This window comes from Podarcis liolepis (assembly GCF_965112155.1).
Source record: "Podarcis liolepis genome assembly, chromosome: 13".
In the NCBI taxonomy this organism is placed as follows: domain Eukaryota; kingdom Metazoa; phylum Chordata; class Lepidosauria; order Squamata; family Lacertidae; genus Podarcis; species Podarcis liolepis.
This window is the reverse complement of record NC_139573.1, coordinates 27,706,265-27,719,442: the sequence shown is the minus strand read 5'-3', so window position 1 is coordinate 27,719,442 and position 13,178 is coordinate 27,706,265.

Here is a 13,178-nt window from a genome sequence, read left to right as displayed (position 1 = left end):
ATGTTTTTAATGACATTCATGTTATCTGTTTATGAGAGAGGGGTGCATTTGTACAATACTGTATTTTAAAATGGCATTTATTCCATATGCTAACCATACTGATTGTCCCAACATGTTAATGGAGTTTTTAAAAAGTTTCTTCTAAATTATTCTAAAACGTTCTCTTTGGGAAGCATTACATTTTGCTGAGTTCTTATGCCACACTGTTGTATGAATATTTCCTTGTTGGTTTGATAGCATATAAATGGAAAGACAACAATACAGACGTGATCTTGGGGAAGGGGAAGAAAATAACTTAATTTTATTAGCCTTCTGTGATGAAACAGTTGGTTTTGCAGGACAGGTTGGATCAACAAGTGTGTCCCCCCCTTTCTTTCCCTGCCAGCAAATGGTAAACAAATGGCAGCCTCTGATTGACTGTGGTTCTAGGAGGGAGAGTTTAAAAGGAGAGGATGTGAAAAGAGAGAGATTGTTGAGATGGTTGGTTGAGGTGGGTTGGAATTGAGGCTGGAGAAGCTGGGAGACAGGTTGAGGTATAAAGAGTGAATGGGAGAAAGAGTTGTTTCTGGGGGGAAAACAACTTCCACTCTGAGTGTATTGTGAAGGACAGAGTGTGGTGTCTTGTAGGAGGAATAGACCAGAATTTTACTGGGAGGCAGAGGTTGGGCCAGGAAAAGTAGGAGCTGGAAAGGAAGAGCATACTTGGGACTCAAATCTAGTCTGGAGGGGAGAGATGCTTCTAAGGAAAAGAAGAAACCCCCCAGCCCCGTGAAGGGAGGGAATGTGGAGAGCCCTTTGGTCTATTATTTAAAGTACCTCAGGAGCAGCATTGTTAAAGGGGGTGGATAATAGAAGGAGGTCTGTTCTTAACGTGCAACTGTTCTTAACCTGAAGCACCACTTTAGCTAATGGGGCCTCCTGCTGCCACCACGCCGCTGGAGCACAATTTCTGTTCTCATCCTGAAGCAAAGTTCTTAACCCGAGGTACTAGTTCTGGGTTAGCGGAGTCTATAACCTGAAGCGTATGTAACCTGAAGCGTATGTAACCCAAGGTACCACTGTATCACCGTATAAAGGAGCCAAACCTATAACGCAAAAACAACTGAGGATGAATTAAAGCGAAATTGTACTGTATTCCTGAAGTAACCTATATTTAACCCATTTGTGTTATATACTATCTTGCCTTAAATAAATCTTTATTGCTTATTTAAAGAAAACCTGTCTGAGACTCCAACTTACTAATTATCCCCTCACAAAGGTCCCCCACAGGCTACTCTGGGCTATAATTTTAAGAGGAAAGGAAAAGAAACCTTCAGGTAAAGGGTTGTTCGTGCGGGGGGGGGGGATTTATCTAAGTGAGAGGAAAAAGTGCCGTCATGCTCATCACACCTTCATCCATCCATGCTATGTTGTAAAAGTGCTGACATAATGGGGAAATGGTTGCACTTTCATCCAAGTGGGAAAGGCATTGTCTTAACTGCAGTTCTGTTCCTTAGCCCTAGGCAGATGCCAATGTCAAACAGGAATTAGGGAACTTGGCAATTTCAGCTTCTCTCAGAATCTTACTTTTCCAGTCTTCCCTTCTGTACTCTATATTTTCACATCTGTTTGTGGTGAAAATTCATCAACATTTGTGAATTTCTCAAAATATAGACCTTTTAGGAAAGCAATATTCCCTTATTGCAATGCAATTCTCTAATATATATGCACTCATACATACACTTTTACACCAGGATATGCATTTTTGTATGCATTACAAAATCAGGAGAAACATAAATTTCAAAAGGTGGCTGTATTTTATTTTATTTTTTAGTTCAGATCTTGTTTCGGAATGTGAAAATTAGGTAAGTTTGCCTTTACATGTGAATTTAGTATCTCCCCCATTTCTGGACAAGTCTACATAATTGGGATTAGTGCATTTCTAGAATGAAAGGTAGAGGAAGCCTGAGGTGATTTACCTGTGGAATCTTGTAAATATTGAAAACAGTTGATATTGAGTGGGAGAATTCAGATGTCAGTTCCCCAATGATTGCCAGTAGATTGTTCTGGATATCACAGTTGTAATAGGGGAGAGAATTGTTTTGGGGAGAAATAAATTCCATTACGGCACGAAAAATGCAATTTGGATTCAAATAGCTGTCATGGATGTCGAATCCAAGTGTAATATTTGGTAGGATCTGGGGATTTTCATTGATCTCCTTTACAGCAAATGCCAAAGCCAGGATGTGCTGGTAGTTCTCAGTTATGCTTAAAAGAGATTGACATTTTGTTTCATAAACATCTTATACACTTTCCGAACCTGTATTATGGATTTTTTTAAAAGGCCTCCTCTTTAATTATTGTTGCCTGCAACACATTCTAATAAGCCTTTGCCTATTCACACATATAGATCATTAGATTGCTGTGCAGCTTCCATCATTTTCTCTTCCTAATGCATCTGCTGGTAATTCTCAGCCACTATGCTAAAAAGAGATCAACATTTTGTGTCTTAAACATATTCTACACTTTCTAATTTTTGAATATTTTTGTCATTTGTGAAAATATACACTATGCTTCTTTAAACTGTAGTAGGTAAAACAGGAATAAGACAGCATATCAGTCCACAAGCTTATATTAACTGACATTATTATTATTATTATTAGTTTTATTATTAGTTTTATTCTTTGAATTTATATACCACCCTATTCCTGGGGGTCTCAGTTCACAGAATAAAATCAAGATATAAAACCGCAAAAGACCTAATAAAAACAAAAACAACCCAACCCCCCAAAAAAAACATTTTAAAAGGGCATAGGCTGTAAATCGGATCAACCAAGGTGAAACATGCTCTATTCAAATAAGTCAAATTATTTACCACAGGGTGTACTAAAATCAATGCACACAAACTTAAAGCTCTTTTTACTTTCCTAAATTACACCCCTCTTCCCACCCCCACCCTATAATACTATTTGGCATCATTGCATAAAGGAGATTTAGATGTGAGGGTTCGGCTCCTGATGGTACTGAAATAAAGCAGGGTAGGGCGATTTATTTTTATTTTTTTGGAACTGCTCTGTCTTCCAGTTTTTTGGGGGATGACAGCTTGGTTTGTGGAGTTCAAATACACCAGATTTACAGTGGGTTCACAGGATTCTCAACAGCGTGAGACAATCCTGGGATGAAATCAAGCTGATAGGGAAGAGAACTAAGAATAGGAAGAGGACATAATGCAAATATAAGTCAGATAATGTTTCCAACTCTCAATACATGGTGCCTTTTTTGTACATGGAAAAACACCTTTACAGGGAAAAATGCCTCTTTAATTAATGTTGCCTACCAAACATTCTAGTAAGCAATTGCCTGGAAGTTAGTCATATTTCTGTTCACTTCATCCTGGAATGAAAGAAAGTCCAATAGGGAAGAGAGCTTGAAGAGGATGGAGATGTAAAATGAATGAAGAATAATAATTTAAAGCTTCAATATATGCCAAGTGACTTTTTACACAGGAGGAAAAGACCTTCTTCCTTGCAGTCCCTCTCTTTAATTAATGCTGCCTTAGCACACATTGTCTGGAGGCTACTTGTTTTTTCTATTCACACACAGATCATGAGATTCCCGTGCAGTTTCCCTCCTTTTCTCTTCCTAATGGTCACGTTTTCAAAGTGAAATTACTTTGCAGTGTTCAAGCCAGGTTTGCAAGGTGCACTGTTGCATCTATTCCCTTTCAGCTACAGAATGCAATCTAGATCTAGTCTTCAATTAGATCGGCTGGGCTCCCCAACCATCTAGACAAAAGTAAAGTATCAGGGAGAAATTTTTCTTTATACAAACATTTTAGGTAATTGTTGTGGCCCACGAGAATGTTTGTTGAAGGCAACTGGAACAATGCATCCAAAGATGAAATCTCCTGACTGAGAATATCCGGGAAGAGAAGGCTGGGAGTGCTGCATCCCACATTGAACCTTCTGGTTTTGGCATGCTGTGTGAGGCAGTAGAAGCAGCAACATTAATACTAACACCAACATCCTGAGTACAAATGTATAATATGAACACAGGTTGCAGGAGATGCAAACAGGGAAATCTCAGTCTTTATAATCTCTGTAATTGCACCAGACTGTTTTGACTGACCCAAATGATCATTCTGTTTGCAGATAAGACCAAATCCAGCATTATCAAACACAGAGTACCAGAAATCAGTCTGATGGAGGCTTGTTGCTCCTGAGACCCTGGTACTGGAGTGCATGGGAGTATTTATACCGCCCTTCACAAAGCATATTATTTCTTTTCTTATTAGTCACTAGATTTCCAGAGAGGACTCTGCAAGTTCCAGAGTTAACTCCCGTCCTTATGGTAATTACAGGGGACTCAGCTCAAAGCCTCTATGGCATTGCTGGAGAACACCTGTTTGTCATTCATGAAAGGAAGTATTTACTATGCTCTGGATAGCATTGTCTGGAAGCAAAACTTGCCATTAAAGACTTCAGCCTATAGCCCTTCAGTAAAAAAATAAAAAAGGCTGTAGGACAGGTCTGAGCAAGACTACGATGAAATATTTCCCATCTCTGGAGAAAGAAAACACTTTCGACATTCATGGATTTCCTTTTGGGAAGGGTCATAGAAAACAAATCATCACTATACAGTACAGAAGTCAGTAGGAGAACACTTCAGTCTCCCAGGACATTCAATACAGGATCTCAAAACAGCTGTCTTATTGCAAAAGAATTTCTACTACTTATCAAACCTTTATTAGGCATTGTGCAAATAAAACCATAAAAGAGGAAATAACATATAAAAGCCTTGAAATATATATAAAAGGCAGCAGTTGGCTACATACATATATATATATATACATATAAAATCAGTGGTTTTCGTTGTTAACCTGCTCCTTGGAGGACTGCTACCAAAAACTCGGCTACCCCCGCCGTTACCCTTTGGTCGACGTCGGATAGGCAGAATCCCACACATTCACCTTGCTGGGGTTCCAGACCACCCAAAAGAGGGGACAGCACGCGTTGACGTGGGATACTGTACAATGGGCAATGAAAGAGAATATGCTCTACAGTGTCCGGGACATTCATAGAACATCTGCAGAATCTCTTGTTTCTAGGAATGTTTTGATATCTTCCCCTGACAAATGCTGAGGGAAAAACATTCAAACGGGCCAGCATAAAAGCCCTACGTTGGGCTGGGATTATTAATTTAGTGACGTAATTGGCTCTGCTATCTAAGATATTTAAATCATAGAATATGGGGGAGCAAATTTTGTTTACAGCTGCCATAATATTTTGTCTCTCGACATCCTTTAGTCTAGTTAGGATATTATGGAAAATGTATTGCTCATTAGAATTGTACAGGGGCTCCAGCTCGATGCCTAAAGATTCAATCTTTTTTTCGAGGTACTGATACCATCTTGATTTATAGGAGTCTTTGAGCAAATCAGCGAGCAGACTTGATGGAGGGCAGCGAAAATGGCAGCGTAACCAGTACTTTATTGAGGTGGACCATGCCCAATATTCCATTGTGTGTATGCCTATTTCTGCACACATTGTTTCATATTTGATCACAGCTGGGAGTCCAAGAATACGTCTCAGAAAGCTGGAGTGAATCTTTTTTAAATCACTGTTATATGCTTGGACCCATAGCGGGATTCCATAGAATATCTGGGATTGCACTTTTGTTTGAAATATCTGATTGGCCGCAGGAATAAATTGATTACCTTTCTGATAATAAAAACGGGCAACTGCTGATGAGGTACACTTTGCCTGTTTTATGGCATTTGTGCGATGATTTGCCCACCCTAAATTGCTCTGGAATAAGATTCCCAGATACCTATAGATTTTCACTTGTTGGATTTCTTGCCCTCTTATTTTCCATTTCTCTAATTTCCAACCATTCGAGAAGACCAAAATTTTTGTCTTCTCATAATTTATAGAGAGTTTGTTACATTCGCAGTAAAGGATCAGAGAAGATATAAGACGTTTCAGACCCAAGCTCGTTAATGATAGTAGGACAGCATCGTCTGCGTATAATAAGAGAGGAACTGGTTTCTGATTAAGTTTAGGGGCATGTGATTCTATTTTTTGGAGGTGATCTGGCAAGTCTGATAAAAATAAATTAAATAGAAAGGGAGCGAGAATACACCCTTGTTTTACCCCTTTCGAGTTTGGGATGTCTGATGAAAGGTGACCTTTGGTGTTAAGTTTGACTTGACAGGTATTGGAAGAGTATAGATTTTGTATTAGAATCAATAAGCGCTGTTCAATTTTTAATTCTGCGAGTTTCCTCCACAGCTTTGGGCGGTCAATTGAGTCGAATGCACCACGAAAGTCTACAAAAGCAGCATATATCTTAGATTGCCTTTGGGATCTATATTTTTCAACCAAATGCATAAGTATAAGGCAGTGGTCTAATGTAGAGCAACCTTTGGAGAAACCTATTTGTTCTTTCCCTGGTAAATTTAGATTTTTCATCCAGGTAAGAAGTTTAGATAAAAGGTGCTTAGCGTAGATTTTCCCTATCACTGATAATAGGCTTATCGGTCTGTAATTCCTTGGTTCTTTTGGGTCGCCATTTTTAAAGATTGGGATAATTATTGATCTTAACCATATCTCAGGTATGATCCCATATTTATCTATGAGAGTAAACAATTGAGCTAAGGGTTCTGCCCACCAATCTATATAGGTCTTGAATAATTCTATTGGTAGACCGTCTGGCCCAGGAGATTTCCCCGATTTGAAATTTTTAACTATCTCTCTAATTTCCTCTTCTTCTACCCTTGGCCACTCCTGGAGTTTATTGATTTTATTTTTAGTGGTCTCATTTCCTTTGAGTTCACTGTGTAGATTGTTAAATACAGATGTGAAGTATTGGGACCATTTGGATTCTGCAATTGGTGGTAGAGTTAGTTGGTTTTCGGCTTTCAATCCTCCGTACACTAGGTTCCAGAACGCTTTGTTGTTTTTACTCTGAATTGAGTCGAGTAATTGTAGCCATTTTTGGGTTGCATATTTCTGTTTCTTTTCGGCCAGAATGTAATGGTATTGTCTTTTTTCATCAAGATAAGAGGGCTCTAGTTTAGCGCGATTATTTTTAAATGTTTGACGCAGCTTTCTTTTTAGCTGGAAACATTCATCATCAAACCAAGGGCTAGCGCTATGTTTAAGTACCCAAACTTTAGGTGGAGTACTAAGCTCTACGAACATTTGGAAGATTTCATTATAAATTTTCGGAATATCACTGTAGGGATTAGTGGTCTTTAAGTTGGATAATACTTGTTTTCTCAGGTTGGCTGTAAGTTTTTGCCCCACTGCTGCACTCATTTCCTGGGACCATTTTAATTGGGTCATTTGTTTGTATTGAGAAGGTTCTATGATATTGTACTTGGTTATTTTGGTTTCGTCCTTTAAGTTAATAGACAACAATAATGGCTGATGGTCGCTTTCAGTACGCGTTCCAATTTTGAGGTCCATGATTGAATTTATAATATTATAAGGGACAAGAATATAGTCGATGACACTGCATCCTCGGGGGGAGAAGTATGTAAACTCCCCGCTTCTATCGCCTTTTGTTGAACTGTTCACAATCTGCAAATTAAAGTTGTTACATAATTCAAGTAGGCGTAAGCCTTCGTTGTTTACAACCCTATCTCTGGAGAATCGTCCTATTTTCAGGGCATGTGCGATATCATTATCAGTATTCCAATTTAGTTTGCTACATAGTTGTTCATTGTTGGTTCCCACTCTGGCATTAAAATCACCTGCAATTTGCAAAAGAATTAGCTAAAGTGGTGCTTCAGGTTAAGAATTTCAGAAACAGACTTGAAAGAGAAGTTGCTGAATTACAACTTATCACTAAACTGGAGAGACCTGGTCTGAATAGAGATATTGGATTCCTGTCTCATTACATATGCTAATTATCTGCATACTAGCACTTGCTTTTTCCTGTAGGACTAATTGCAGTCATTAACAGTCGTCAACAGGTTTACCATACCCATTGAGTCAATCACCCATCTCCTACTACCCTCCTGAGAAAAACCCCACCCTCCCACTATATATCTGGTGACTTCTGTTTCAGTGTATCTGAAGAAGTGTGTACGCACACGAAAGCTTATACCAAGAACAAACTTAGTTGGTCTCTAAGGTGCTACTGGACAATTTATTATTTTATTATTATTTTTATATTTCGACTGTGTCAGACCAACATGGCTACCTGTCAGCTTACACCCAGTTACCCTGCCCACCTTCCAAACCCAGTCTCTGTTTACACCTCAGGGCAGGAGGCAGGGATCCTTCTCTTGCCTTGCCAATGTCTCTCAATGGCCCTCTGTTGTTCCTTAATGGCCCCAGCTGAGCCAGGTTGTGTTGCATAGGCTAGCCCAGGAATTACTCTGCAGCTTGCATTCTCCCTTCATAACCCAAATAATCAAAAGGAGGTAAGAGTCCAGTCCTGGGATTGTTTTTCTGACAGAGGATACAGCGTCTCGAGACTTGAGAAGCCAACTGGTACACCTTGGAGATATAGTAACAGCTCCCCAGATGTTTAGCTAGAGCATCTGGTCCCACATGACAGGAGTCATGATACTGTCGCACGACCTGCGGGCCCAGAGACTCCGGCACCCACAATCGGTTGTCAGATGTAAGATACCATCCTTGCTCTGTAACAGCCAATTTATCAGCCTCTGCCATCAGTCGCTCCTGTATTGCGTACGCTAGTTTGAGGCTAGTGTTCACAATCTTTTTCGGTAGCAGAGATCCTATGAAGAAAGCAGGTGCCAGTTGTCTCGCTGCTTGTTTAGCTATTTATTTGCTAGGCGGTTTCCTCTAGCCATATCACTTGGTCCAGTCAGATGTCCATAGCAATGTATCACGGCCACTTGGTTGGGTGCCCATACTGTGGTTAAAAGATCCATGAGGGCTTGGGGATGTTGTACTTGGTTTCCTTTTGATGTGAGCATGCCGCGCTCCTTCCAGAGTACTCTGTGGGTAAGCAGGGTGAGGAAAGCATACTTTGAATCAGTATATATATTGATGTCTGTGCCTTCAGCCAGTTGTAGGGCACAGGTTAGAGCCACAATCTCAGCTAGTTGGGCTGACGTCCCAGGTGGGAGTGGGAGAGCTTCTATGATTACCTCCTCTAGGGCCACCACTGCGTGCCCCGCTTTCCGTTGTCCATCCTCTACAAAGCTGCTACCATCCATGAACCAGGAGGGCCACCTGGGATTTGCTTCATCCTTCAAATCAGGCCTACTTGAATATACTTCATCCATCACTTGTATGTAGTCATGTGTTGGGGGCCTATCCTCTCCCGTAGGTAGCAGCGTAGCCGGGTTAAGCACCTCAGTGACTCGAAACTGCAATCGCGGGTGCATGAGCAGTGCTTGGCACTTCATCATATTCGCCTGGGATAGGAAATAAGTCCCTTTCATGTCCAACAAAGCTGGTACAGCATGAGGAGTGATGCATGTGGTTTCCTGTCCAAAGGTGAACTTGTCAGCTTTTGTAATCAGAGTGGCAGCAGCCACTACTGCTCGCATGCAGGGAGGCAAACCTTGTTCCGTAGAGGTTAATTTTTTGGACAAATAGTCTATGGGTTGTTGCCAGCTACCTAGCTTTTGGCAAAGAACACCCTTAGCTATACCTTGTTCTTCATCTATGAACAGGGTAAATGCTTTTTCTGGGTTGGGAATTCCCAGTGCTGGTGCCCGCTGCAAGGCTTCTTTGAGCTCCCGGAACACCTGTTGTTGTTCTGGCCCCCACACGAAAGGATCCTTTTCCGTTCCACGGGTGGAGTCGAGTAGAGGATGAGCGATGGCACTGTGGTTTGGTATCCATACTCTACAGAATTTGGATGATTGCCTGTCTTCGCTCATTTCGTAGGGTACGCTGGCAGTGGGAGATATCAAATCCAAGGTACTTGATGATTGGTCGACAGACTTGGGCCTTGGCCTTAGACACCCTGTAGCCAGCTGCTGCCAGGTGATTCAGAAGATCTTTGGTCGCTTGCAGACACGTGTCTTTATCTTTACACACAAGGAGAAGGTCATCTACGTATTGTAGAAGAACGCGGTCGGGGGAGGTAGGGAAGCTAGCCAGGTCAGTAGCCAGAGCTACCCCGAAAAGTGTGGGTGAATTTTTAAACCCTTGTGGGAGTCGCGTCCACATGTACTGTGTTTTAGTACCAGTCTCTGGGCCCATCCACTGGAAGGCGAATAAACTCTGGCTCTCCTCAGCTAGCCGACAGCAAAAGAAGGCGTCCTTCAAGTCCAATACAGTGAATTGTGTTGCATTTGGCGGAATCAGACTTAGCAGGGTATATGGGTTGGGGACATTTGGATGGAGGGTTTCCACGGCCTCATTTACAAAGCGCAGATCTTGCACCAGATTATATCCTCCCCCCTCCTTCTTCTCTGGGAGGAGTGGGGTGTCCATTGTGACTGGCAATGTTTCAGAATCCCATGTTGGAGTAGCCTTTTGAGATGGACCCATACCCCTTTGGTTGCTTGGTGTAGGATGGGATATTGTCTGGCAGCTACGGGATTATCAAATAGTTTGGGCTTCACGATTATGGGGGGGTATATTTCTAGCCATGCCCGGGGGATTGTCTTCGGCCCATACCTCAGGATTCACACTTTCCAGGATGCAGGGAGGGATAGGTTCCTCCCTTTCCTGTACCATCATGAGGCGCCAGTGTTCCCTTAAAGGGGCTTCCACTATCAGTTCTCCGGATGGCCCAGCAGTGGACATCGTAACCTCTCCTGACGGTTTGAAAGTGATTTGTGCCTGTAGTTTGGCAGGTAAATCCCTGCCCATCAGTGGAATGGGGCAATCTGGTATGTAGATAAATTTATGTTGGACTGTTTGTCCCCTTAGTTTACAGGTCACAGGGTGCAAGACTGGCACTCGCTGTGATTTCCCGGTGGCCCCAATAATGCTCATCGATTCCGTCGTCGGTTTAGCAACGGGGTTTGGTACTACGGAGTAGGCTGCCCCAGTGTCTACCATGAATGGTATGATTTGGTTCCCTGTTACAATGCTGACCATGGGCTCATGGGAACCTGCTTTTGTTGGGTCTGGTCTGTCCTAGTAAGTCTCTTCCTCCCCTCTCAGGGCCATTGCTGGCTGGTCCCTGTCCTCGCCCTCTGCCTTGATTTCACGGAGTCCATGGGCGGGCCTGTGGCTGTAATGTGGAGGCCCATGGCTGGGCTCGTGGCATCAGCCCTTGGTTACTGTTCCCAGCCTGTGGGGTGTGGGGTCCCTGGTGCTGTGGGCATTCCATTTTCCAATGACCCTCCTGCCCGCAAATGGCGCACTGGTTCCTTCCTTGGCATGCTCTGCCCCTCCTGCGGGCACCTTCACTTGCATCTGGAATGCATCTGCATGGACTTTGAGGATGTTGTGCTATAGGGGGTCGACTAGATTTTAATCAAAAGTCCCTTCACTGGGCCACCCTGTCCCTTGGGACGGCCAGTCAACTTCACATAGGGCCTGGAGTCTTTCTTTCTTCAATTTAAACCCCCAATCATCTCCCTTCATGGCATCCTTCCAATTGTCCAGAAAACACTGCAAGGGGGTCGATTTACTGCTTGTCCCCCCCATGATGTGGGACACTCCGTTCACCTAGCGGTAATTCTCACTCAGTCACCTTTCTCCACGTCCTGTCAGTGGCCTGGATGGACTTGCGTCGCCAGGAACCGCACCTCAAGGACCACACTTTGCTTCGCCAGTGGCTCTGAGCCCCAGCGTCTCATTCACTCAAACAGTAGCTGGAGTGTCCCCATACACATACACCATTCACCTTCCCCACTCCCCTTTACCCTAAACTTCCCAAAAACCGATGGCACTCTACTGCTCCAACTGGAACCAGCGGCACTTTACTGCTCCTACCGGCGGGGGTGATCAAGCCCCTTAGCTCCCACAAAATAAACTGCAGAGCTTACCTTTCCTCTGGGTACCCTCTTTCCTGCGCGGTTGCTGCCTCTTTCTCTCACCGCCGCAGCGTCTCCACTCAGGAATGGGGTGGCCGGTTCCTCCTGAGAACTGGCAGGATGTGCACTTGGAGCCGCCGACACTGAACCGAGCTGTTCACCTTGCGGTGACGCTTCAGATCTTTGTCCATCGTCCTCGGGGAACGCAGTTTCCCAGCCAATGCACCAAGAAATGTAGTCTTCTTAGACTTTACCGATTGGTTGGGCGAGCTTTGCTCTCGGAGAGGGAGGAAGGAGTCAAAAGACACCGAGGTTGGTTCAGAGAAAGAGTTTTTTATTTCTGCTCTCCGGAGCAGCAGAAAGGCACTTGCGTGGTCAGTTCACAGCAAGCACACTGAAAGAGAATTTTCATACAGTATATATTCCCTCCAGACCCCCTCTGCCCCTTCCCCAGGAATCCTGCCTCGTGAGTAAGTTTACCTCCTTGAGCATCCTTGAGCTTAAACAGATGTTCCGGTTCCTGTGTGCTTATCTTAGGGCAAGAAGGTCACCTAGCTATAGGAGTTTCCCCTGGCGCCGTCTCCGGGATTGGGGGCTGACAGGCCTGACAGGCAAGGTCTGTGCGTCAGCATGGCCAGGATATTTACAACCTACAAGATAAGACCCAGATCTTCCACCCTGTCTCCACTTGCTCCACTCGGAACTGACAAGGCCATCCATCACTAAGCCTTCCTGGACTGATAAGGGAGAGGCTTTGTACAGCTGGGTTCCTGTTATACACTGGCTCAAGTTAATGGATTTTAGCTAATGGACCCTTGAAGAAGGAATGCGGGAGTTACTGGGGCCTGGTTCCGGTCGCTCTGCGTTCAGGCTTGGGTAACCTGTTCCTTCACTAGTAGTTATTAATTTCTAGGGTTTCAGCCCCCCCTCTCTCTGGAAACTTTTTTTGCTTTGAGCAATGGCCACGACTCTTGCCTTTATTCCCATGCAACCTGTCAAAAGTCAGATTGTAAGCAAATTGTGTTTCTGTTTGCATAAGTTCACCCAGAAGCAGTAGTACTTCATAAGTAAATACATACAGTGGTACCTCTGGTTGCGAACGGGATCCGTTTCGGAGCCCCATTCACAACATAAGCAGAACGCAACCCGCGTCTGCATGGGTCGCGATTTGCCGCTTCTGTGCATACACGTGACATCATTTTGAACATCTGTGCATGCGCAAGTGGCAAAACCCGGAAGTAACCCTTTCCAGTACTTCTGGGTCACCGCGGGACGC